The sequence below is a fragment of the Anomalospiza imberbis genome, chromosome 4 (assembly GCF_031753505.1).
Source record: "Anomalospiza imberbis isolate Cuckoo-Finch-1a 21T00152 chromosome 4, ASM3175350v1, whole genome shotgun sequence".
NCBI classification, from domain to species: Eukaryota; Metazoa; Chordata; class Aves; order Passeriformes; family Viduidae; genus Anomalospiza; species Anomalospiza imberbis.
This window is the reverse complement of record NC_089684.1, coordinates 17,566,806-17,593,142: the sequence shown is the minus strand read 5'-3', so window position 1 is coordinate 17,593,142 and position 26,337 is coordinate 17,566,806. Positions and strand designations below refer to the sequence as shown.

The window sequence follows — 26,337 nt, the reverse complement described above, 5'->3', positions numbered from 1 at the left end:
TGCTTTCTGCACTCTTTATGGTTGTTCCCATTGACTTTACTAAATTGTCTTTATTGACAAAATTCCCTAAATGCTTATCTTAGGATAACTTTATCAATTCAGGAACTGCTTCACAGAAAAAAAATATTTTATGTCTACTGCGAACTCCCCTCCTCCCAATGCTGTCTAAACACCAGAAGTTGTTTAAAGGATCTCTACAGTGTTCAATTCCTGATCAGTAAGAGTTCAATGGTCTGGAAAATAAGGAAGAGAGTGTCAGAAGGAGTTTCTGGGATGCTTTTACAAAAGCCATGTGTTCAGCACTGTGCTGGAGCCAGGAACAACCTATCAGTCCTGAAGCAGCTTTCTCAGACACAAACTTTATTCCACAAAACCTTCAGGATTCTAACAAAGATTTGTATTCTGAAAATCTATGATGTGGTCATGCACCAAATTTGTACCTGGACAAACAATTTCAGAATTCCTTCAAGATGAGAGAAAACAAGTGAGATGTTCTGACTGAACTGAACATATAATTAAAACACAATTTTTAATCTAGAATTCAACTATGAAATCTACATAGACCACCCTCTCTTTTGCTCAGGTTGGAGGGGTGCATATAAAGAAGGTAGGTTTGAGTTACTCTCTTGTCTGTATTTTATCTGTGCAGCAACATATGGAATTTTCTACTGTTGATAGCTCTGGCATACACAGTTACTATTGGCAAAGCAATGATTTAAAACTGAGAAAGGAATGCAAAAATTTGCAAAAGGATAATATAAAATATGCAGATAAGACCCTGGTCCATCTCACACAATTACAGTAAATACAATCTTCCAAGGGGATTAATATGGGTTTATCATCCAGTCCCAAGGCAAAACATAGGAAATGTTCAAAGCGAGGAGAAAAAAATATATTGAGAACTTCTGGAGTAAACAGTGTCTTGTTTTATTCTGGTGCTTACGCTGTCTGAATGTTGATATACTGCTGCAGCACTAGGGCTCATCCATCTTTGGATTAGCACTAAAGAAAATGCCTTAGTTTGACAGTTGTAAGTGAGCTTTGTGCTTTTTCTGTTTTATTCACAGCTGGTTAGGTGTACAGGTCACGTTCCAGCCTCATTAGCGAATGGTGGCAACTGGAGTCTAGTTATTAATTCTCCAGCTTGCAAGTTGTTAGCAACTGAAGAGAATAATATTGACATAATGTTGGCTGAACCAGAGATTTCTGAAGTAGGATCTTTATTTTTGTTTCTTGATGAAAAATATCTTGTTAGGAAAAAAAAAGTGACTGCTTAGTGCTATACAGGTTCACATATGCCAACACTACAACTGGTATGTTAAAAACAGGAAAAGTTATATGCCTGAATGTTTCTATTCTGAGTCTTTTTTTGGAATTTGTTCAAGGCTTCTGAAAATTTACTGGCCTGATTACACTTCCTGTTCTCCCTGGGAAGTGAATTTTTTCAAGAGTGCAAAGGTACTTGTTAGCTTAAAATATGAAAATATCTTGCTTATGCAAGATGTAATCTTCATCTTAGATATTCTGAAATACTTCAACATTCTTAGTCTTCTACCAGCAAAAGTATTGTGTTCATTCTGCATCATTACAAGACTTTCAGGGAACAAGTATGAATTTTCACATTTTCCTAATGTATGACAAAATATATATTTGAGGAGGGCATGAGAGATAGAAAATCATCACTGTTAAGATGTCTCTAATGTGCTCATGATCATAATACCCTGGCACGTTAATTAAATTAACTGAAGCCTAATTCAATTAATACACTTTTTTCATCCTTCTAATTACAATAGCATGACTTTTATTTGTGTCTTTTGCATCTGTTTGTGTACACATAATCATTACTGTTTCTGTCAGTAATGAAGACATAATTTACAGAAATAAGCTAAGATTGACTTTTGACCCTAGTAATGCAATTAAAGCCCAGAACTAAATCAAATAAAACATTATGTTGCGTGACAGGACAGCATCTGTTTTCTCCTGTAGTTACTACTAAAATGTAAAGGGAATTTTGTATGCTATTTTCCCAATCTCTTCATTGTCTTATGAATGCTATTCAAATGTATTTTCTTTTGACCTCTCCTTATCAAAAGTCTGTAAAATTAGCATTGTGGCTTACCTTTCAATTCTTGGAAAAGCCAATGAAATGAATCTCTGGCTATTTGTGGGTATACATGTTGCTTTTCTTGTTGTGATTGTACTCTGAACTGTTGAGTTGAAGGAATATTGAAATGTCAGCATGCTTCTTGCCTATAAAGAACAGGCATGTCAAGAAGGGAATGACAAATCATGTCCAGATATAACCCTATATTTCTTGTGTATAGCCCCCTTACAGCTCTATCCAATATTGATATACAATTTCTGCAGTGTAATCCAAATCACATTCAAAGGATGAACAATTTTTATTACCATTCATCTTTGTCAGATCACTTGAACAGCACATGTAACTGAACTCTGCAAGAGGCAATCTTTTTCTGTGCAAAGTGATATCAGAATACAAACAGTGACCCAAGAAGAAAAAGGAAAAACAGAAGTTCACAGCACTCCTAAGAAAGAAAACCAAAGAGATTCTATTGAACTAAGTAAAAACCTTTTAAAATTATGTCTATTGGATTTAATTTTTGATTTGCCGATGTCTTGTTTCCAGAGTCCTGTAAAACGAATCCTTTTATATTGAAAATATTGATTAAAAGGCCTCCCAGTTGTCTAAGTTCCTCTGTCTTCACTCAGCTGGGCTAATACACACATGCTCCTTGAGAGTTTATTTCAAGCAGGAAATCCCGAGGTTAGCAGAAATATCACTTTCATTAAAGGCTAGTGAGAAATCAGGAGAAATGGTAGAATCAGAAATGAGTATTCAGGAAAAATGATAGAATCAGAAACCATCTAGAGGAACTGTTGTATAATTGGTGAAGGACTGTGACATGATCACAATGAGGAAAAGCAATTTTAATGAACAATGAGTTGGAAGTGAGAGAGACAGAAAGCAAGGGGTGGCAGTAGGAAAGTGAGGATCAGAACAAACTGCTATACATTTTATTTTATTTCTGGCTTCTAAATGTCCCAAGCATTTCCTGATGATTCACATGTTAATCCAGGAAATTAAAATAATGAAAAGACACACTGAGATGTTACTTCACAGAAATTCTGGCCTCACATTTGATATCATAGTTCTCTGTTTGTGCCATCAACTATATATTTGAATAATTCCTTACTTTTCTCCTGGATACATTACTTTTTTTGTTGGCTAAAATAAAAAGTTGTGTTTGTGTATTTGTTCTTTGTATAATAAATATTCTTGCACATTTATGATGAACCCACATGGTCTACAATAACCCAGACTCTGATCACAAGAAGCTCTGTGTAGGTTTCACCACAGCCTCTGGTGTCATGTTTTCTCCATTTCTCGTATTACTCTTGGGAGCAAGTTCAGTGATGAACAGGCACAGTGACAACAGAGATGTATCTGCACAGTGCTTCCAGGTGAGTGAGCCTCACTGAAATACCTTAGGGCATTGCAATAGGATTGAAGTAGTTCTTCTGCACTTTAAATGTCTTCAACTGTGCTCTGCTCACCTTACACTTATTAAGATAGCTGGAGTGTTCTGCAAGAAGTCCTTTTTGGTGGTGGTATAAGGAATATAAAGGCTGTTTATCCAAAGGCCTCTTGCAGAACATGGCAAATAAGAGCTGTCAGAGCAGAATCTCAGCACCAGTCGAAGTCAGTTCAGACTGCTGAGCAATCCAGAATCTGAGGAATACAAAGATGGTTTAAAGGCAGTCTTACTTATCCTCCCCTAAGGCTGTGAATTCAGTTCCCCTTCATCTACGTATGCAGTGTAAAATTTCTCCCGTAGACCTGCTGCATTTTTTACTTAATTTGTCAGGTTCTTTTCTACATGAGAATTGGGTTTCCTCACTTAAAAAAACAGTACAAATAGGAATGCTTGTTCTGTATTGTAAACAGGCACAGAAGCCTGGCACAGGTATTTCTTTACATCTGTTTTAATCTCTGTCAGCAGAAGAGGACACATACTCCAAAGAGTTACAATCAGTCTTTCTACAAACTTCAGCTGGTTTTGGGTCAGGCATGTAAATCCTCACATTATCCACAAAACATGTACAATGTTGAAGTAACTCAATGGAAAATGACATATTTTCCAAACCTGCATATTGATTTAATGTGATCACAGTTGTGGGGCAATAGGGCCATTCTATTTTAGTTCTTTGTCTCTCTTCTAGCAAACAACAGGGCTGCCAATTCATGCCAGCTGTGGGAAATTCTGAGATATGAATATTTATCCATTGGGATGGGAAATGAGAATAATAAAGGATGATGTTTCAAAAGGCTGTATTTTGAAGGGAAAAAAAGAACACCCACATAATTTTGTGGCAATTTTTAAATATAGGACTGAAGAAAAATCAAGCCAGCTTCTTGAAGCTGGCACTGTGAGAGTGGCTAGCTTTTTGAGCCTTATATTTAATATACTACTCACAGAATTTATCACATCCAATTCTTTTATGACAGTCAGTATAACTTCATGTTTGTGTGTGATTGAGAGCTATATCAAAATGTGTTCCTGAAGTGTTGCATTGTATTGAGCCATTTTTCTCTTTACACTTCACTAAGTTTACCACTGTGTGTACAATGTCCCCAAAATATCTTTTATAAATAATAGTATTGGAGATTCACCACTGCCTGAAGGTTGTGCTAGATTCCATGCATATTCAGGATAAGAGTTTTGCAGTCAAGCCAACAGGAAAAGAAATGGTAGCCTTATAGACATGACATGAAAAGAAATAGTACAAACAGTATACATAATTAAAGCAGGAGAATCAGGACAGAAGATTATTTCAATGCAAAACTTGATCTGAGGTGAGAGAGAGCAGAGCACCGGGCAGTTCAAGGGGATACTACCTTCATTATCTCTTAGGGTTGTGTCCTTGTTTGGATTGGACCATTACTTCCACTGTTTTGCAAGGGTGGTAGCAGGTGTCCAGCACCCTCATTTTAATCTGCTCATCCCCACTAAAACAGAGTATTAGTGAGGAGGAAGTGCTGTGAGGAGCTATGTCTAGTGAAATAAAGTGAGCTAGAGTAGCTGAGCTGAAGAATTTACTAGTGTGATTATGCTGACACAAAGAGTTTCCAATTAATATTGGACAGTTTAGAGGCACTGTTCCTACACTGAATAGCTTATTATCCAAACAAATATGTAAAAAAGACCAACAAAACCCTAAGCAGTAACACCAAAAAGCAAGCAAACAAGTGGCAAAAAAGACAAGAGGAAGGAAATATAATGGGTGAGGAAACTGAAATACAGAAAAGTGAAACAGCATTTCACTAGGAATGGGAGAAGTGGGTAATTAACTCAGCCTCTCTAAGGCTCTACTCCTTGCTAGTTCAATGATGCTACCCAACATCTTTAGTGGCAAAGATCAGGAAGACTGGGGAATCTACTTTTGGGCACTTTCTGTGTTGCCACAACAGGATTCTGGATATAACTAAATCACCTGGACACTATGATAAGGTAAATACACTGAATCTGTTTAACGGACTGATTTCTATTAAACAGAACAAGAGAAAAAAAAGTAAGGTAAAAGCTATTATTGATATTTTCATGTCTTGACAGTAAGATTAATTTGATTTTATAGGCCTTTTCACTTTTTGATTAATTTAGATGCACAGAGAAGAAAAGATCTCTTTCTAAGACATTTTTACATTCCCAAAATATTGAGGGCATATTATTTTGTTTAAAAAAAAAAAAAACATATATCAGTTTGGGCCACCTATGGTCTCAGAAGCAGAACCAAACCAGACAGGTGAAAAGTGTGCAATTAAATACAATTTTTTTATGTGATGCCATTGCAAAACCAAAGAAACAGTGGCATTCTGAGAATAGCCATGGCTCATATTTGGAATTCAGCAGAATAAATAATCTCTATACTATAGAGTCCCGTTACAGCCCTATTGCAGCCATATCTGGAATATGGTGCACTGGCATTTCTAACCATTTAGGAATAATGCTGGAGAAAAATTATGGTAGATGGTGACAAAGTTTTCCAAAAGTTTCAGGGGAAAAAATACAACACTTTGTACAAAATGGACATTTTAGAAGCTCCATGTGCAGGAAATAGTTCAGTTTATTACAGAAGCTCAAAACCAGTGTTAACTGCAGTTCAATTCACCTTCATGAACCAACAGTTAATTTAATTATTGCAAATTATTGCTAACCTGGCTTTTGCTAGCTCTGTGTCTCTGCATAAGTATTTTGATGAGCATCTGCCTGACACACTGCCACCCAACAGAAAGAGTGTTGATATTTTTTCACTGTCTACTGCTCTAATTCTCACTCTAGCCTGGCTGGTAGATTTGAGCCTTTCAGCTGCATGTGTTAGGTGTCAAAGACTGCAGCACTGCAGCACTTTGTAGATTTTTACATGGCACTGATGGCAGCTGGGGACCTTGGTGCTTCTGCTGCAACAAATAAACTACAGAGAGAGATCTTGCGCTGCCTGCATCATGCTTCAGGCAAACTCACTCTCTTCTGCATTCCAGCCTCTGGCTATTTGGTCAGCATCCCTGTTCTTTGAAAATGCAATTATCTTTCAATATTGTCACTTGGAACTTCAGCGTATGGTTTTAAGTCACACCACTTCTGTTGCTCTTGCTTGCAGTGACTGCTGTAGAAATACTTCAGAAAATGAGGTAATCTTATATCTCCTTTTATACTGGTTTGTTTCCTATACCCAAGATGTTTCTTGTCCAACTTCTTTCTGATAACCTAATTTATATTTTTTTATGATCTCCCCTTCTCTCTTAAGCTCCTGTTCATAGTAACATTTTCTTGTAATATTCCTAAATGGGGGGGATATAACTGTGGCATTGAGAACCTCTTAATATATATAACAGTTTGGATTATTAGGACATAGGCATGATTACCTTCTTGGTAGAACTAATTAGCACTTTTAACAGCTGTCTCTGTTTAGAAAGCAAAGTTGCCCTATTACTGAAGATCCTGGAAAATACCATTCTAAGAAGATTTGTCCCTTCTTATAATATTAACCTACATTAACAAAATATATTAAAATGCTGAAGAGAGTGTCTGGAACAATGCTACTATAATGGCCAAAGGTCAGCACCTGTTTCAGTATAATGAAACTGAATCAAGGAAAACTGTACAATGGATTTTTATTTTAGTAAGAGCAAGCTGTTTAATTTTTAATAATCCTTCTTCCTCTCTGCCCTCCAGCAAATCTAGGACTGCATACAGTAGAATATTCAAAGCAAAATGCCTATTAAAACTGCTGAGCTTCTTTTTCATCTACTGGGCTTCTCTGGCCAATACGACTTCTTTTATGCACTTGAATGAATGAATTTGCTTTGGACTCAGGTTTTCAGATCACTTTCAAACAGTAGGCATTATTTATATAGAAAATAGTATAATTTTGAAGCCCTTACAATATTTTAGGTAGTAACTGACGGTCACTGACAAGTCATAACCAGGGACTGTGTTCTTTAAAAGTTATCATCTCCAAGAAACTAGATCTCCATCAACCTCGGAGTTTTTCTCTTAACTTGAATGTGCTAAAAATTAAGGCAGGGACACATCTCTTGTTCCACTTTCTGAATGGAAACATGTAAAATTGCCCAAGGGTGAGGAATAATAGTAGACACATATGAAGTGCCACTCCTACACTTTTGAACATGACTTTTGGCTATGAAAGGTCTTGACACTGGTAGGATTCAAGTAAAAGTGCTTACAGGCAGACAAATCTACAACTTCCTCACAGTACTCTACTCACAGGCAAATCTGCTAAATTTCAATCCTCTCCATTTTCAGATGCAGCCATGAAATCGGTGACTTATATAATAACTTACTAGGCAGCATATTCTAACCTTGTGTAAGTGAAACCATTGTTGAGAAAAGTTTAATACCCCTTTAACTGGCTTATAAACTACCGTGTATGGCCACATATAAATGTCTACTCTTAAAACCCTTGAGTCACTTCTGTGACTTACTTGTCGCACAGATTCAAAATCATCAAAACTTCACACTTATGAAGGATACCAGGCATGGGTCAGTCTAAGTGTGTACTTGTTTTCCTGGCCAGAGTATTTTGAAAGCATTATCCTTTTGTTTTCCTTTGAAAATTTAACTCAAATTAGCATTATTTTAGACAGCCAGGACAAGCAGGGTCTATGTTAGGGCACTACAGGATGCACATTATTAATGATCAAAAAACTCTCTATAACGTATTTAAGATATCAGTCTGGTAGATGACTACACATGATATGGTAGATTTTTCCTTTGTCCTCTTTTAAGGTATTCGTACTCGCGTTGTAGGACATGAAGCCCAGATGTTCTCTCACTCATTCCCAGAAACTCCTGCAGTACAACTTACTCCAGTGGAACTAAAGCTGTAGTTTATGTGCACGGCCATAGAGTGGCAGCCTAGTAACAAAAAAAAAAAAAACAAAAAAAAAAAACAAAAAAAAAAAAAAGAAAAAAAAAAGAAAAAAAAAGAAAAAAAAGAAGAAAAAAAAAAAAAAGCACTTGCTGTTACAAGAAGTGGATGTTTCCTAAGGGTTTAACATTTCAGAGGGGTTTCTAAACACCAGAGAGAAAAATGCAGGAGGCATGACTACTCCCTGGAGGGGGGAGTAGTGGGGAAGGGGAGGGGAAGATCTGGCCTTGATAAAAGCTCAATACTAAGGGGAGGGAGGGGAAAGAGGTTGAAAATTAGATGGCAAAGGGGGTCAGATTACGTGCCTGTATAAGCAAAGCTGATCAAAGAATAAGAAATGACATATTTGATTTATGTCTTAAAAATCAAATGCTTTTTCTTCCCTTTGATACAGGCAGTTAAGCATTTCCATCATCTGTGGAAACTAGTGGACAAGCTAACATTAATGCAAGCTAATTTTTAGTTAAGCAGTTTCACAGACTTTTCATTGATAAAAATATAGCTCAAAAAGCCTCTGAATATTCACCCAGCATTGCAAATCCAAAATGTCAAAGAACAGAATTTCATTGTTCTGTTTTTTTGCCATAGAGTTTTATGTGTGACATAAGAACAATTAGATCTCTCTGCATTAAGCTTTATTTTTATGTGGAATTAAGTGGGTTTAGCAATTTCAAGCACCCTTGAAACAGTATGTAAAAAAATCACTGAGGCTGAGCTTTCTTTGCATTTATGTAAATGAAAATTAGGATTAACTCCATTAATGCTGGTGGAGTTTCAACAGCATGAAATTAGTGTGAGAAAAGCATTAGCCACAGCAACTTTTAAAGTAGTTCCCAATGCTACTAAATTATACAGCTTATTATCCTTAAAACCAAAATTATTTTATATGAACCATTTATAATTTTACTTCAAATAGCTGCAATTATCAAATTTAGTTTTTACACAATAAATATCTTCATGCTGCAATTCCTGATATTTGTATCTGTGATGTCCACACATTTTACTATTACTGGAAACCAGAAATAATACAAAATTGAGAAAAGTGGAGAGATAAATGCCAGCCAATTAGTAATCAAATATTGGCTGCACTATACTTTAAAGTTAACAACTTTGACTTCAGCAAGACTGGAGATTATCTAGCAGACTGAGATACAAATTGGAAACTAAAGAGTACCCTCACACAAAATTGAGGAAGCCTTTGCTGGCAAACTCGTGTTCCTTCAAATTACCACATATCCCTTTTACCCACACATATCCATCTGACTTACTTGGCTGAACATTCAATGATTAAAGTTCAGAGAACTGGTAAATACAATACTTCCCAGAACTGTAACAGTTATTTGCAATAAATTGATGTTTCTAAAGAATTAAAAAGATAACGGGAACCTCCAACCTTCTCAATATTTTCCTGATTATCAAAACAAAGCCAATATATTCTTTTCTCCAACTTCTACATCATTACCTCTTAGCCTGTTGATTCTTTCATGTTTTTAATGTGAAAAGAAATGAAAGTCAAGTAAGCAATAATGGCTCACAAAGTGAGCCACATATGGGTTTGTTCAGCTGATATCCCATTTTCTGCAATAGCAAATAGTCCATACTTCCAGGAAAAGTATGAAAATAGCTTGAGTAACCTCTTTCTTCAGCAGCAAGGTGTTCAGAAAGTTTTTGAGCCAAGGAAGTGCCAGAAGTACTTTTTTTCCATATCAATTATAATCATTGAGACTTGTCCTCCATTTTATTTACTCCCCTTTGATCCTGAGACCTCCTCCTAGGCTTCAGTTACTATCCCTCACACTACCACTACCCGCTGCTTACTCACGTGCTTTAAACCTGCAACCAGATCTCTTCATTGGCAGCACTCTAGTGCTTATGCTATGGTAATAATGGTGCCACAGACTCTACTGACTGAAATTAAGGGAATAAACATCAAAAGGCCTCAGGAAACTATCTAGGATCAATGGTACAAAATCCAGCTAGCTGTCACTTACTAGCAGGGCCTTCAGGTGGAGTTGGATACCGGAGTCAATACTGTATAATATCTTTAACAAAGACCCAGCTGATGGGATGGATTGTATGTACAGCATACAATATGTAAGTGATACCAAATTGGAGGGCATGGCTAGAGAGCAGGGCTGCTATTCAGAAGGACCTCTGTATCCTGGATGAATGGGCTGATGGTCACCTCATAAAGTTTAACTAGGGCAAATGCAAAGTCCTGTGTCAGGGACGGAATAACTTCATGCAATAGGACAGGCTAGAACTCAGATAGGTAAAGAGCAGCTCCACATAAAAGGATTTGGAGATGCTGGTGGAGTTTGTTTGAAATTGAGTTGAATGTAAGCTGGCAGCATGCCCTTATCTTTTATTGAAGGTGCAGAGTGAAAGGACAAGAGGCAATGGGAGTAAGTTAGAAAACAGGAATTCCCACGAGGCATCAGAAACAACTTTGTTACCATGAGGGCAGTCCAGTACTGGAAAAATGGCCCAGAGAAGTTGTGGAATCTCCATTCTTAGAAACTTTTGAAGCATTTGAATCTGGGCTGGAAAAAGTCCTGGGAAAGCAGGTTTAATTGGTCCTGCTCTGAGCAAGGTCTTGACCAAGGTGGCTTCCAGTGATCTCTTCCAATATGAATGATTCTGTTTCTGTGAGTCCCTGGTTGTTACAACTGAACCAGAAGAAGGTGAGGAGTAAGGTGGGGAACATAAGAAGGATGTGGGTGGACCTGTTGGAGTGAGTCCAGAGGAGTGCCATGGAATGATCATATGGCTAGAGCACTACTCCTAGGAAGAAAGGCTGAGAGAGAATTTGGGTTCTTTGACCTGGAGAAGAGAAGGCTCCATGGTGACTTTATAGCAGCCTTCCAGTACCAAAGGAAGGCCTGCAAGAAAGCTGGAGAGGAACTTTTTATATGGGCATTTATAGGACAAGGGGGAAAGGCTTTAAATTGAGAGAAGGTTGATAGAGATTAGATTAGATTAGATTAGATTAGAAATTAGGAAGAAATTCTTTATTGTGAGGGTGGTAAGGCACTGGAACAGGTCACCCAGCGCAGCTGTGGCTGCCCCCTCCCTGGAAGTGTTCAAGACCATTGGACTGGGCTTTGAGCAAACTGGTGTAATGGAAGGTGTTGCCACCCTTGGCAGAGGGGTTGGAACTTCTAAGGTCCTTTCCAACACAAACCATTATATTTTCCATGATTCCCAGAGAGAGCAATTTCTATCAAAATAAGACAACTTGTGAGTTCCCGCTAGGAACAAATTAACTACCAGAAATTATTTTCTGAAGAGCGTAGGATTCAGTAACAGAACTAGTTTCAAAGAAATCTGGTTTTGCCATTTGAAATAACCATGCAGTATACAACTATAGCCCTTCAGTAGCCCAGTCATTTTCAGAAGAAGTCTATAAACTTCAATTCTTTTTTCATTTTTATTTTATTATTTATTATTATCATGTATTCCTGGATACAGTTGCAAACCCAGTAAGTAACTTCCATCTGACTTTGCTGACTAGAATCAAAAAGTGAACCATTCTAGTTCATTCTCCCACTTTTTTCCTACAGCTATATACAACTTTCGCATGTTATTTTCATGAAATTAGCAAGTTACACATGTCCAGCTGATGAAGAATTTATTTTGCATCTTTTTGAAATTTGTACCAGAGCTTTGATTAATTTATCATGTAGGAATACCAACATAGGAATACTTGCAAAGAGATACCTATTTTGTCTGCTCTCTTAGGTTTGTGGAGATATTAATGGAATTGGAATTCTGAGGCATTTATTAGATTGCCTTTTCTTGCTTTCTGTGCATGACAACTATCCAGTGCACTCACTGTCAAAAAATTATATGTATAGTCATACATATATATATATATATACACACACTCTCACACATTTATACTCTTCTTACACATATATGGAATAAGGTATCCTGGATCCAATAATAATTAACTAAAAGAAAAATCTTACAGGCTTAGGTTCTCAACTAAGCCACAGATTTTCCTTTTAATAAGATACAGACTGAGACTGTGCTAGCACTTGGAATATAATGGGATTTCTGCTCATATGAATAATGCAGAATAGATGCTAGAGGACTTCAAACTTTAACACTACTCAGCGTCATCATTTGGCAGGTGACATATTTCCCACAGGTCACACAATTCTACATATTTATTCCTACTGATTTCACTAATCTCTGCTCTGGAAAGCCAAGCTCCTCTACTAGAGCGTCTCCTCCCATCTGATGCAGATAACTCCAGCAATAAGCCTCTAGTGACTGGAACAGATGTTTCTGTTTATTTAATTTATTTATTTTACTAATACACAGCTGCCAGGGCAAACAAATAAAAAACGTTGAATTCCATCAGGATTGCAATTTCCAGTGACTACATCTCGAAGGACAGAGTCTCTAAAATTGTTATTTTTTTAAAACAAGGGTGTCAAGCTTGAACTTAAATAATTATTTTGATAAAGAATCTCAAGATATTAGTATCTGGTAGCTTACATTCTAAATATATGAGTTCTTGGTTGTGCAAACTGATTTCTCAGAGACAAGTGTATACAACTCACAGTCTACATTTAGGGCACATTTCATGAACTGTAACAGTCCAAATTCAAAATTAATAACATCTTAATATATCATCCAAATTATTTTGGATAGTAACTATGCATTGTTTGCATTTGTACTGGTAAATAGAAAGTTTCCCTTAATGCAAGTAAAATACTACAGAATCTCATTTTGGGGAAAGAAATACAAGGAAGAAATAAATGCAAAAGGGAAAAAAAATCAACAGAAATACCTAAAAAGGCAGCTGAAAGACAAATTCCCTTGAATTCTGAATATTTCTGGTTCTCTATTTTGCCTTCAGCAAGACAGTTAATGGCCAGATTTCCACCAGCAGTGGCAGTGCCTATCTTTCTGGTACTGGAGTGAGGCTCACCCCTGAGCTATGTGTCCCTCATGGATTGTAGACCCTACACAGTCCATCCAACAAGTGCCACTGAGCAGGGAGCTGCTCTGGGCCAGCTAAATGGCTGTGTCATACAGAGCATGTAACTGCAGTTCCATACTCCCTGGAGATTAAGGGTACAAATTAGGGCTGCAAATGAAGATTTTTTTTTTTAATTTAGAGAGCATCCAGAGTCTAGAAACTGCTCTCAGAAAGAACAGAAGGGAGCTTCCTTCAGAACATACCTGCTGAGGAGCTGCTGTTGGCTCTAGATATAGTACATGAATAGATCATTTGCCTGCAGTATAAAAGATCAGGACTTAATTTTAACTCAGCCAAAAAAATTAAAACTCACCTTCCCTTCTTTGCATCAACATTTCTTACCCATCAGTGTATGCGAAGTGGGAAATCATGGAGCCTTTTGGACTGGAGTACTATGCTGCAAAGAGCACAGTCCTGGAAGACCAAGCAAGAGGAGGATGATTGTATCAGCTGGCAGCTAGGAACTAATTCTCAAAGGATGAGAAAGAGACTTGGAACTCGGTCTTTGCATTTTATCCAATGATTTTAAAGTGCAAAGGGTTATGAGTGCTTCTCACCTGCTAGATGCTTTTGAAAAAATCCCAACGGGCTTTTATTTCAAATATTTAGGCACCTACCAATGCAGATATTTGACCCCCAAATCTCCAACAGCCACTGACCTCTAATTCAGCAAATTTATGAGAATTTCACTAAACTTCCTATTGAATACCTTGCAGAACAAGGAGGGACCTTAAAATACGGGGTTTTACATGTGTGATTTGGCTGGTAGTAACTCTGGAGGTTTTGTCTCTCTCCAGCTGTCTACTCTGAGAGTTCAAAGTGTTTAATTGCACACAAAGATGGGTGCTCAGCTTTTCTCTTCAACTAAATATTTAATTGGCATAAATCAAATTACTGGCAAAAAAGTTAAAAACAATTTTTCAAAAGATTAAGTAAAAACTTCTATCAATTAAGTACTTTATACTTAAGATTCTTAACTCTTGTCACCCACAAACTCTGAAGAGAAGTTAAGCTACAATGCAAAACATTAAAAACTACTCAGTTTTCTGGAAATAAACTTTTATTTTCTGTACCTCCTATGCAAGAAATGCAAGGCAAAGCTTTCTTCCTTGGCAAGTCTTACTTCTGTCTCTTTATTTTCTCTGTAGAAAGTAACAGCTACTGGCCATGCAAAGTATCTGAAAATGGTGAAGAGTCACAAAGCAAGGAACAAGAAAGTCCTTGCAGAGAAACAAAACATTACTAACAACTACTCTCTGATTTTTAGATTTTTTTGCCTTGCAGCTGAATGGTTCATCTCCTGTCTAGCATTAGCCTATTCACAAAGAAAATCAGCATTCATATACTCACACAAGAATGCTTCTTAATAATATTTCATTGTATTTCAAGTAATACAAGAGAGACATGCCAGCTTATATGAACTTCCATTGCCTGTTTGTCTCTGCATCTTCCCAGGCATGCAGCTGCACAGTCATTGTATTCAGAGAGCAGGGGGCTTGTAGAGTATGACAATTTATTTTTCCTTCCCTCAGTTTCCAGCAGATGAAAATTTATATTAGCCCAGGAAAAAAAAATATTTTTTTAATGGCAAAATTCCAGTATGTCTGAATTTGGCACATTTGGTAGCTAGGCTTTGTGCGACTCAGACTGTGGGATTTGGGATTTTCCCATATCACAGGTAACCTATTCCCCATTGTCAGTAGCTCAGTAATTAGTCTATCAGGAGGACAAAGTAGAAGGCTTTATGAAAGCAGAGAGAGATGTGACTTTGGTAAGGCAATATAATGGTGAATACCAAGGCAGATGTTATGGAAACAGAGAACACTACGTAGGTATTAATAAGCAAGTGCTTCTCTAGGGAATCTCCACAGATTGCATCATAATTAGCTCGGAAGAAACATTGTATTTGACCCAGTGTGCAGCACTGCTGTTGCGGCCTACTAAAATTTTCCCTGCAGGTGAACTGTCAACATTCTTTTTTTTTTTTTACAAATCTGAAACAATTAAATTATTAAATTCAGGTTTTCAGAGATGACTTTTGAGATAGTGTTAGAAAACATGGATGTTTTTCACTATTGATTATGATGTGATACAGATACAGAGAAGTAGCTTTGGCTCTATTTGCTCAAATACCATGTTTGCTATAACCACAGTTTTTTAACCAGAACAGCAGAATGCTGATAACCTAATTTTCACTTAAAAATGTGTTATGTAGTTCTTAGACAAATCTCCCCCTGGACCTTAGAGCACAACTTGTAATTAGAAAAAGAGGACTGAGCCTTTATATGTCTACCGCTACTCAGCCTCTAGGGATATATTTTTGTTAAATATCCTCAAGCTGTACTCTTAAAGTAAGAGATTTGCTATGGTCCAGACATAAATCTTCTCTGGCAAAGATGGCTTAGCAAATCTGAAAGAAATCTATACGAGACAGAAAAAATTTCTATCCTGCAAATCTAGCAGCCTGTGGAGAAGGAAGGAGGTCTTGTCTTGTTACTGCTAGAAGGAAATATTTTTTCCTAAGTTGTCAGTTGCTTTCCTCCTCCCCAAAGACACAGTTTGAGGGATTTACAGCACAAGTCCAGGGTTCAACTCTGTGTCTTTAAAGAGAATAGGTGAGCACCTAAAGAGGACATAGGCAAGCTCTCAGATAATGGAGTGGCAATTGTGTGCTTTGGGCACATAATCTTAAAAAAAAAAACAAAAAACAAAACTAACAAAACCCACCCTCACAAGCAATAGAATAGAGTACAATTGTTTCTAGATGCCTGTCTGTTAAAAGCCATTTTTAAAATCATACTTTCAGCTTCATATATTCTCTGCGCTAATTTATGGTGCCCCAGTTCATTCTTGCCCTCATGCTGCTCTCTCTCCTGTGCCAGAGTAAGGATTTATGTGGTGGCAGGTGAAGCAGATCAAAAACCTGATCCATGTTAAATTTAAGCACAAAAAAGGGGGGGGGGGTTAATTTTAATCAGGATCGTGGAACTGATCTCATTTATTAAACAGCTGTATAGATCAGGGAAGATGGAAATGTAGGGAGGAGCGGAATGGGTGGAGGAAGGCAAGATTACTTCTTTTGCTAGCAGTGCTGACCTGTGACATTTTACAGTGCATGAGAAATTACAGACTGTGAGTGGACTGACTTTTGGAGCACAGTGAATTAACGTATTCTCAAAATTACTGTCAGGCCCTTACAATGGATCATAGATAACCAAATCTGGTTTTAAAGAGGAAAAATAATTTTATTAAAGGAGCAGTGAACTTACTTTGGTTTGTCTCATAAATCACTAACTTATAATAGTCATAGGTAAATCCCTTCAACTAAATCCTGTTATATAACTTTTCAAACAAATTTTCCTTTATTTAAAGAGTTGTCTTGAAACAGTTAAATCAATACATACCAATTAAGATAGATTATGAAATCTTTAACATTTTTTTTGTTCATCAAAGTACAAACACTTAAAGGTAATGTAGTAATTTCCAATCTACATACATATTTGCATTAGTTACCAGTCCAGCCAAGTCTGGATTCTATCCATGTAAATGCAACATTTATCTGTCCTGTACTAATGATTTTAGGATGGTACGACATTGAAAATTGTGTGTTGCAGCAAAAGATTTGCAAAACTATATCTCAAAAAAAGCCTGGGGACATCTTTTAACATTAAAGGATGAATGTGGCGTATACCATTCAGATGAAATACAATTTAGGTAGAAGTAACCAAAGGTTTTTTCATAGGCATTTAGAGTGCTTTCCTTTTTAGTGTGAAGGTTTTAAGGTTTGTGTACAGAAAATTCTGAAGTACCTTTCTGAAGATTTAAAGCAAATTTTCTTTTTTCCTGTTGCTCAGAGAAGGTAAGGGACGATGGCTGTAGTAAAGCATATAACATGACTTGGAAAATGCCTGTATTTCGATTTGTTCTTGAATGGGAAATATTTATCTTCTCAGACCTTTCCTGGAAATCAGATCTCTTGCTAAGAAGCAAATGTGGTATAGGTTTGTTTTACTGAGGTGGTATCTAGATCACATCTAAGAAAAATCTGTGTTAAATGGGGCAGTTCAGAGGTCACGTAATTTACAGTGAGCACTCTGGTTTGTTGACAGTAACTTGGGTTTCTTTAAATGAAACTATGTCTATCTTCGGGATTTTGTCTTTGTAGTGCACCTGTGACTAGTAATTGGAGAGCGTAATTTAATTCTTTGCATAAAGTACACTCCTTTATGGACAAATGGATAAAATACATAACATGAAAAAATGGCATAGAAATCTACTGTAAGAAAGCTCTTCTAAAAGCTGTCTGGTTTACCTTTGGATACACTTGGTCATTTTTTGTCTGCAGCAGAAAATATATTTCTGATGCTGCAGAGATGCCCTGGGTCACAGAAAGCAGAAACTTTCTGGAATTTCATTAGAAAGCCCATTTTTTCTGTGGAGCAAAACTTGTGACCAAAAATATAAGCATAAATGTTGTTTTGTTCTCTAACTACTGTAAATACAAAGTTAGTTATAATTATTAGTAACTTCACTAGAGGTACTGCACAATTGTATCAATGACACAACATTCAAGACCAGCAAGTGCTGGTAGTGAAATCTCATGTTACCTTTACTACTTGCAATTATGCTGTCAGTCAGTTGTGCTTGGGTTCACGTGTTATGCCTCCAACTCTTACACTTGGGTGAAGTATTTCTCAGTAGCTTAGAATGCCTCCAGAACAAAGAGGGTGAGTAGGAGGATTAGTGTGAGCTTGTGATAAGCCATCTTTACACTTCCATCTCTTCCAACTCTGTGTGATAGAACAGCTTATCAAATGATTAAGAGATAGGGATGTAAAAGGACAGCTATCTTGGATTCAACGTAATTATCACAGCAAAAATAATTATGGAGTGCTTTTAAAATGCTTAGAGCAGCAATAGAAAGAAGCAAAATAGATTCTATCGGCATCTGCAAGAGACAGTGCTTCAGAGGCTCACTCCTTAATGATGTGCTTATGAGGAGAGGTTTCACACAAAGGGCATCTTTCCTCCGTGTGCTGGCTGATGACTCCCGTTCTTCTGAGACCAAACAATTTAAACACGAGTATCCTCTCAGTTTCTCCAAAAGTCCTCTAGACAATTCTACCAAATTCCTAAGCTGGCTTCTGCTCTGCTGTCCTAGACAGCAGCCAAATGCCATCCATCTCCACACCCAGGCTCAATAGCAGCACTTGGAAGCCACTTCCTCAATTTATGTAGAGAAATACCAGATCTAATGTTGGAAAACAGCTCTCCAAAGAGACACATGCATCCTCAGACATCTAGGCAATAGATCTGGATTCAGACTGTGGGGGTATGATGTTACTAGCTCTGCTGAGCACCAAGCACCTCTGCCATAGCATTTTCAATAAAGAATTATATGGCCTTACTATTTCATCTTTCAGTTCCAAAACCAATAAACAACAGCATGTGAGGGAGGAATTATAGTCCCTAGAAATGGCAGTACTCCCTGCTCCTTAAAGTTTAGATTTAGTTTCGATGTGTGCCAAGATATAGTACAAGAACCAATGATTCTTCCAGTCTTCCTAAGTGGAGGAGTGGAGGAACCTCAGTTATGTTAGATCAGTTTTATTTCTTAGTGGATTTTTAGATTACGGTTTTATCCTGGGCTGGGAAACCTAAACTCTGGCTTACCTAGGTGTGAGTTAGTTTGTGTGAGTCTAGTTAGTTATAAATCTCAGTAAATTATCCTTTAATTACATAGAGGTTTGGAAAGAATGCTTCCTGAGCTCAGAGACAACACTGTTACACTTGGTAGATTATAATACATTTATTTAAATGAGCTGTTACCCTAATAGGCCAGCATCTATTCCTATTTCGAGTCTTTAGTAAAACCATAATAAGAACGCTTACAGTCTAATTAATTTATCTGAAGCCTTAAAAAAAAAAAAAGAAGAAAATATAGTGGCATATTGAACTATGCTTAACTATTCAACACAGCAGTCTATCACAGTTACAGTGAGGTGTTTAAAAATAAGAACTATATGGTATCACAGAAAGGTTTGTGTTGGAAGAGACCCTAAAGATTATCCAGTTCCAACCTCTTGCCATGGGTATGGAGGCCACCCACTAGACCAGGCTGATCAAAGCCACGTCCAACTTAGTCTTGAACACTTCCATGGAAGGAACATCCAGAGCTGAGAGGAACCTGTTGCAGTGCCTTACCACAATCTGAACATGGAATTTTTCCTAACATCTCATCTAAAGCTCTTTTTTAGTTTAAAACCATAACCACTTATCCTATCACTATGCATCCATACAAAAAGTCCCTCTTGTTCTTTCTTATGAGCCTACTTCAAGTGTCACAGAATTGACAGGGTTGGAAGGGGCCTCTGGAAGGGGCCTTCATGTAGCCCAACTTTCTTGCCAAGGCAGGTTCACCTTCAGCAGATGACACAGGAACTCCTCCAGATGGGTTTTGAAGGTCTCCAGAGATGGAGACTCCATGACCTCAGTTCCAGTGCTCTGCCACATTCAACATAAAGAAGTTCTTCCTCATGTTCAGGTGAAATTTCTTGTGTTTTAGTTTATGCCCATTGCTCCTTGTCCTGTAGCTGTGCACCACTGAAAAGTTTGGCACCATCCCCTTGGCACCCGCCTTTAATAGATTTGTATGTATTATTTGTATGTATTAATGAGGTTTTCTCCCAGTCTTTTCTTCTCTGGACTAAAAAGGCCCAGCTCCTGCAGTTTGTCCTCATGAGAGATGCTCCCAAGTACTGGAAGGCCACAACAAGGTCTCCCCAGAGCCTTCTCTTCTCCAGGCTGAACAACCTCAGCTCTCTCAGCTTCTCTTCAGAGAAGTGCTCCAGGACACTGATCCCCTTGCAGCCTGTATCATTAGGGAACTACCACTAATTTTCATTTGTAAGATCGGGATAGATTTTAAATGGTACTTCTGGCTTGCGGGTTTTCCATGTAGGCAGGCAGAGATGGCAGGAAGCTTTCTTAATTGCAGGATTATAGTTTCTAAAGTCGGGCTCTATTCCCCGCACCGTCTCCCGCCCGCCCGGCAAGGGCCGCCTTGGGCCGGGCCTCCCCCGGCAGGTCGCGGCTCCTCCCCGCCGCTCTGACTCACGGCCCGGCCCCACTTACACAAACTCGGCTGCCGGTGCCGAGCTGGGGCCGCCCGCTGTGAGGGAGCGGGAGGTGGAGGGGCGCGGGGTAAGATGCCCGCCTGAGGGGACAGAGCCTTCGGGGCGGGCGGGCGTGAGGGATTAACGACGGCCCCGCTGTCCCGTCGCGGACGGCGATTTACCTGGGTGGCCACCTCCCTCCCTCCCTCTTTCCTTTCTTCCTTCCTTCCTTCCTTCCCGGAGCCGCTGGTTTCGGCGGAGAGGGAGTGGAGCACGCCTGACCCCTCCCCGGAGAAACTTTCCGCTGCCACCCGCGCCAGGTAGGGGCTGGTCCCGCTGGGGCGGGAGCCGTGAGGGGGCGGCGGCCCAGGGACGGGCCCCGCACAGAGTTTCGGGGGTGTCGCGCCGCCGCTCGGCCTCGTCGGCGGGCGGGGCGGGCTGTCAGGCCGGTGTCACCCCCGGCCGAGCAGCTGCCGTCTGCCGCAGGGCCGCCGCGGGCTGAGGGCAGTATATAGGTCAGTGGAAGTAATGCCCGCCTAATCCCCTTTATCTTTTTGGCTCGGCTTTTCCGCTGTTGGTTTGTCGGGCGACCCTTGGGCAGCGTTGGTCGCAAACTTCTGGGAGACAGAGGACCCAGGCTTCGCGCATGGCTGTGTGAGCGGACGGGTGCCGAGGTGAGAGCATGGGATACCTGCTTTTATTTTCCAGAAGGCTTTTCCTCCCAAGTGTGACGCCTAACGGAGTGCCAGGTATTCCTGCGTGACCCTGTGTCCGTGTGCTGAGTTTGGGTTCGGACTTCTGTTTTAACCGGTTAATTAACATTGATCGTTTATTTCTCCTTGCGTCACTCGCCGAATCTCCAAAGGCTGTTTTGGCGTTTGCTTTGGATGCCAAAGGAAAGTAGAGGTCTTGGCATCTTCGGGCCCCAGGTAACGGGAGAAGGCTGTGTGCCCCGACAGAGTGATTACTGTGTTGTTTTCTCTGATCTTTGAGGCACTATTAGCTAGGTCATGTGAACCTTTCTGTTGCACAAGGGTCTTGATAGCAACTCGGCATGGTTGAATTGCTCCATGTGGACAAATACATAGGTGCTGGCAGGTGCCCACTGTCTGCTGGGACGTCATGCATAAGGCCAGCCTGCCAGTATAGGAGTTTGCCAGGCTGGGGCGTGTGGTTTCTTGTACCTGAGAAAGGATAAGGCATACTTGATGGTATTTGGAGATTTTTATTTCAGTTTGATTTTTCTCTTCCCTGGGCTGTTTGATTGGTTTTGTGATTAGCATTAACATATCTCATACAGTGACGACAAGAAGAAAAAAATGCGTAAAACTCATTGTGTAATTTTATATGCTACCCTATTACTTGTGATTGAACTGAATGCGATGTCAGAATCTGCCAGTGCCCTCTCTGCCTAGGTATTTTGTGTTGATCAATGTGAAACTGATGTTATGCAAGAGTTTATAGTTGCATTTTCTTTTAGTACAACAGTGTTTTTATCCTCTCATGTAGCAGTAAGAAGGATCTAGGGCCTCATCTTAGTGGGGAAGCATGAGGTCTTAGTTTTGTTTTCATTTTCAGAGAGAAGAGGTAGTGATAATAAATTAACCATTCAAAGAGATCTCTCATACACCAGTAAAGTAGTAGTGTTAGGTCATGCAGTATAGACCCATGTCTCTGCCCTGTGCTGGTTTTCTATCATAATTTCTAGAAGTAAACCTTTTAGAAAAAATGTTGATTGGAAGGGTTTGTAATACCTGAAGGAATGATGTCAAATTACGGTTTTCACATTATCTGTGGTACTTTACTTCTGCTGGGGTATGTGTGTACAAGAGTGCACCTGATCTGAAACTAATCTAAGAAATAGGACCTAATGCTGTAATTTGTTTCTTTCTCTCTGGCTCTGCTTTGATGTACATGGAAGGTCAAAGGGAGAAAGGAAAGACAGAAAAACTTACAATCCATAAGGTGAAGTATAAATAATTGCAGAGGGCAAGATTGTACCAGTGAGATATTGATGTGAGGATAGCAGTGGTGAAACTCATGGAACATCCAGATGTCTTTTCCTCTTATCTGTCTCAATCAAAACAAATGTTTTCAACTGACTTCCACTAACAGCTGTTTTAGTCTGTTTATTGACCCATGGTAATTGACAATATGTGCTTTGAAAAAGAAGTGAATCCTATTAGATTGATGAAAAATGTGTGGACAAAGCCCATGGAAGAAACTTAGCTTTATGTACATAGTTTCCTTTTTTTCCTTCTTTAAACTTTACTGTGTCTAAACTGTATGGTAGTGCTGGTAAAAACTGGATTGTCCTCTGTAAGGGTTTTGGCTTTGAGTTGTTTTCATGTTTTTCATTCTAAATAGAATATAAGCCTTCATAGAATATGAAGCCAGGAGAAGCAAAATTGGAGAAACTGCTGCTAATGTGGTTTTATTTCATTCTGGCATGAAACCGAGTTTTAGAAATCTATAGCTATGTTTTCTCTTCAAAAATATTATAATGATGTCTGCCAAGCTTAAGTCCTCAGATATACAGACTCTCAGTACCATCTGAAGCATCAATGTCTCTGTTAAACTGTACATTGAAGGATTATTAAGATTACTTAGATATACATAATTTTAAGACTTCTTTTTAACAAAGAATTTATTCACAAGTGCTGCTGTTCCTCCCTTGCATATCTTTATTTATTATATATAGATGCTTCTTTTTGATGCCTGCAGAGGGTTTCATTGCAAAAGATCTCCAAATTTTAATTAGTGTGATGGGAATCTTGTTTAGCTCTATAATGTTTGAGTAGCGTACTTGACTTTTTAAAGGTGCAGTTCTCCACATCATGATCTGATGTTACTGTGAGCATTAGTTTCCTTCAGACATGAGAGAGATGTGTTCTCTCTCTCTCTTTTTCCTATGGCATATTTGGTGTAGTTGGTATGTTTGGTGATGTGTTATGGTGTTTGTTATGTGCTGCTGAGAACAAGGCTTTTTTGACCTCTTGTTCCAGTAATCCTTTTTGGTAACAATTTTATAACTACATTTTGGTTTGCAGACCAACTCGGAGACTCTTCTACTCAGATATGCTGGCTTGGCATTGTTACCTTACTTACAGTCTCCTTCCAGCCTAATGAGATAGGTCAGTTTTATACTAAATAGCTGCCACCCCAACAAAAAGGTCATGTGCTGTATCTGCATCAGAATAAGCACAAGGAAAGTGGGCATCAAGGAAGGCTCTTAGCAGAACAGCAGATGCCTATTCTTTTGGTATGTTATGGTCACACTTCTAATGCTCTGATAGTATTGAGTAAAGGCAAACAACTTTGGGGTGCTTCCAGAACAGATCACAAAGGTCTGCACTAGTCAAAAGTTGGGGTATGAGTGACCTAGAAATTCTGAATTTTTTTCAGTCCTTTTGGCAATACAGTATAGTGGCCAAATAAAGACTTGTAAGCAGCTCCTGGTATGGCTGCTCTGTAAGAATGTCTGTGTCTTTAAAACCTTATGCAAACAGCTTACAAGAAACAGTGCCTTTTCCTGAGCTTATTAATTTATTTGGAAAGTAGAGTTAGGACTTCATTATGTCATGGATAGCAGGTCAGATAGACCTGGATCAAGTTGCTGAGGTTGCATCTCAAGTCCTGGGTCCAGTTCTGGACCCCTCACAAGAAGGATGTTGAGGTTGTGGAGCATGTCCAGAGAAGGACAGTGAAGCTAGTGAAGAGTTTAGAGGCTGAATCCTGTGAGGGGTGGCTGAGGGATCTGGGGATGTGTAGCCTGGAGAAAAGGATGCTCAAGGGAGACCTTACCACTTTCTACAATTGCCTGAGAGGTGCTTGTAACCTGATGGATGTTGGTCTCTTCTTCCAGGCAACCAACAACAGAGGAAATGGCCTCAAGCTATGCCAGGGGAGATTCAGGCTGGACATAAGGAATAGTTTCTTTACTGAAGAGGTGGTTAAGCATTGGCATGGGCTGCCCAGGGAAGGGGTGGAGTCACCATCCCTGGGAGTGTTCAGGAAATGACTGGATGTGGCACTTGGTGCTATGGTTTAGTTGACATGGTGGTGTTCAGTCACAGGCTGGACTTGCTGGTCTTGGAGGTCTTTTCCAGCCTTAATAATTCTGATTCTGGTGAATTAAAAGAACAGTCTTGAATTCACTTGTGAATGTGTATAATAAATGCTTCTGGCTTAATATCACTCCATTGTCATACATGTATACACACACCAGTACATTTTAAGGATTCAACTTTAACTGTGGAAGTGCTGTGATGGTAAGGAAGCATTCACCAGCTGAAGTTAGCATTATGAACACTGAGGAGCTTTGGGAATCCATCTTCCCTTACTTTCTGTTGTAGGCATTGATCATAAGACCTCCTATGAGTACAGGTAGGTATCTCTCAGTCAAGGACTCAGTGGTGGTATAAGAACGCTTTGCATGTTAAACCGTGTGGCCAGAAAATTCTTGTCTAAGGTGATTCTGAAGGGCATGTCCAGGTGAGGCAATTCCATGTGGAATTGAAACAGAGCAGGTAGAATAAGACCTTGTGAGAGTGGCGATACAGGCTCAAGGCACGTGAAGACATAATCTAAGAATGTGTTACCTATGATATCAAGTGAGATTACATTTAATTAGCAGAGGAAAGTTTGGAAACATGACACAAGCATAGCTATCTGCATGCAGGAGGCCCAGCATGTAGTTGGGACTTTGACTCAGATTATCTCTGAACCAAATGTAGCACCTTTTCCTAGGAGTTGGAAAATTTGCCCTGAAATGAGTTTATCTTTTTCCTTTCCTTAAAAAAAGGTCAAATTTTGATGCAGTACTGAATTGCCTATGCATACAGTAATGTTACACCATGACAGTTAATTCTGATCTAAACATAATGAGCATGGTGTTATCTACTTCTTGTGTGAAAACATACATAGCGTAGCTAGGTTAGTGCTAAAAGTATGAGGCAAATTCTTAAAATGTAGTTTTTGCCATTTAGCTTTAGAAGCACAGTCAGATGTTTTCTGTCCTTGTACCTCTACTGTAGTCTCCAAGCATATGACAGACACGGTTTTGTTTATTTAAACATTTGCATGCCTTAGAAGAATTTGTCTTTTTTTTTAAGAGAGGAAAGCTGTGTAGTAATAAAAACACACTAGATTCTTTGTGTCAGTAACTGTTACTGAAATACAGTTGTGCCCATTATCCTTCTGATTCTAGCTCGTTTTTGCAAGTTGACTGTATTGTACATTGGTGAAGGGTAGGATTTCTTTCTGTGGAAGTTTTTATATAGAAGGACTATTCTAGCAACACAAGTGGAGTTTGCCTGAGGAACTGATCAAATTATGGCCTTGAACAAACTCGCAATTGGATTTCCTAGAGCATATGAAACAAAGAAAAGTTTTAAAGTATTGACAGTCTTTATATTCCAAATAAACCTTTGGATTGTAACTTAAATTTAGCTGTTGGCTAACAGTGGAAGAGTTAAACTGCTGAAGAATCAATCCCTCAATCCCACTTGAATTCACAAAATCTTTTGTAAAACCTCAGATAACCCTGGGCAGGAGACAAGATAATATTATACTTTTGAGTTAGTTTTATTAACAATTAACAGTTAATATAATTGTAGTAACTGAAATATTTTCAGATGTTTAGGTTTTTAAACACTAGTCAGAGAGCTGTGGTTAAAAAGTTGCTGTTGTGCAGCCAAGTCCAAGAAGTAGCATGGATTGTTACTGAATTTTGTTAACTCATTTTGGTGTGGCAGGCTC

At 38.8% G+C, this 26,337-nt stretch overlaps 1 protein-coding gene and 1 long non-coding RNA gene across 5 annotated transcripts in view; one reads left to right on the top strand and one right to left on the bottom strand.

The window, feature by feature from the left end:
• On the bottom strand, positions 1–20,897 carry LOC137472299 (uncharacterized). Of its 2 annotated transcripts, none has more exons than XR_010998107.1 (4): positions 20,760–20,897; positions 8,290–8,456; positions 2,120–2,250; positions 1–233 (listed from the first exon to the last, which is right to left on the bottom strand). It is a non-coding gene; the product is annotated as an uncharacterized lncRNA (long non-coding RNA). The 2 variants fall into 2 exon arrangements; XR_010998106.1 differs by lacking the exon at positions 20,760–20,897 and adding an exon at positions 19,883–20,091.
• FHIP1A (FHF complex subunit HOOK interacting protein 1A) overlaps positions 20,788–26,337 on the top strand; it is an 80,238-nt gene continuing 74,688 nt past the window's right edge. Inside the window, exon 1 of one of the 3 annotated variants that reach the window (XM_068187293.1) lies at positions 20,788–20,897. The gene's annotated coding sequence lies outside the window, so the exon portion shown is untranslated. Of the gene's footprint in view, positions 20,898–21,135; positions 21,252–26,337 lie in introns of those variants that run through there. The other 2 variants (XM_068187292.1, XM_068187294.1) reach the window with 2 other exon arrangements.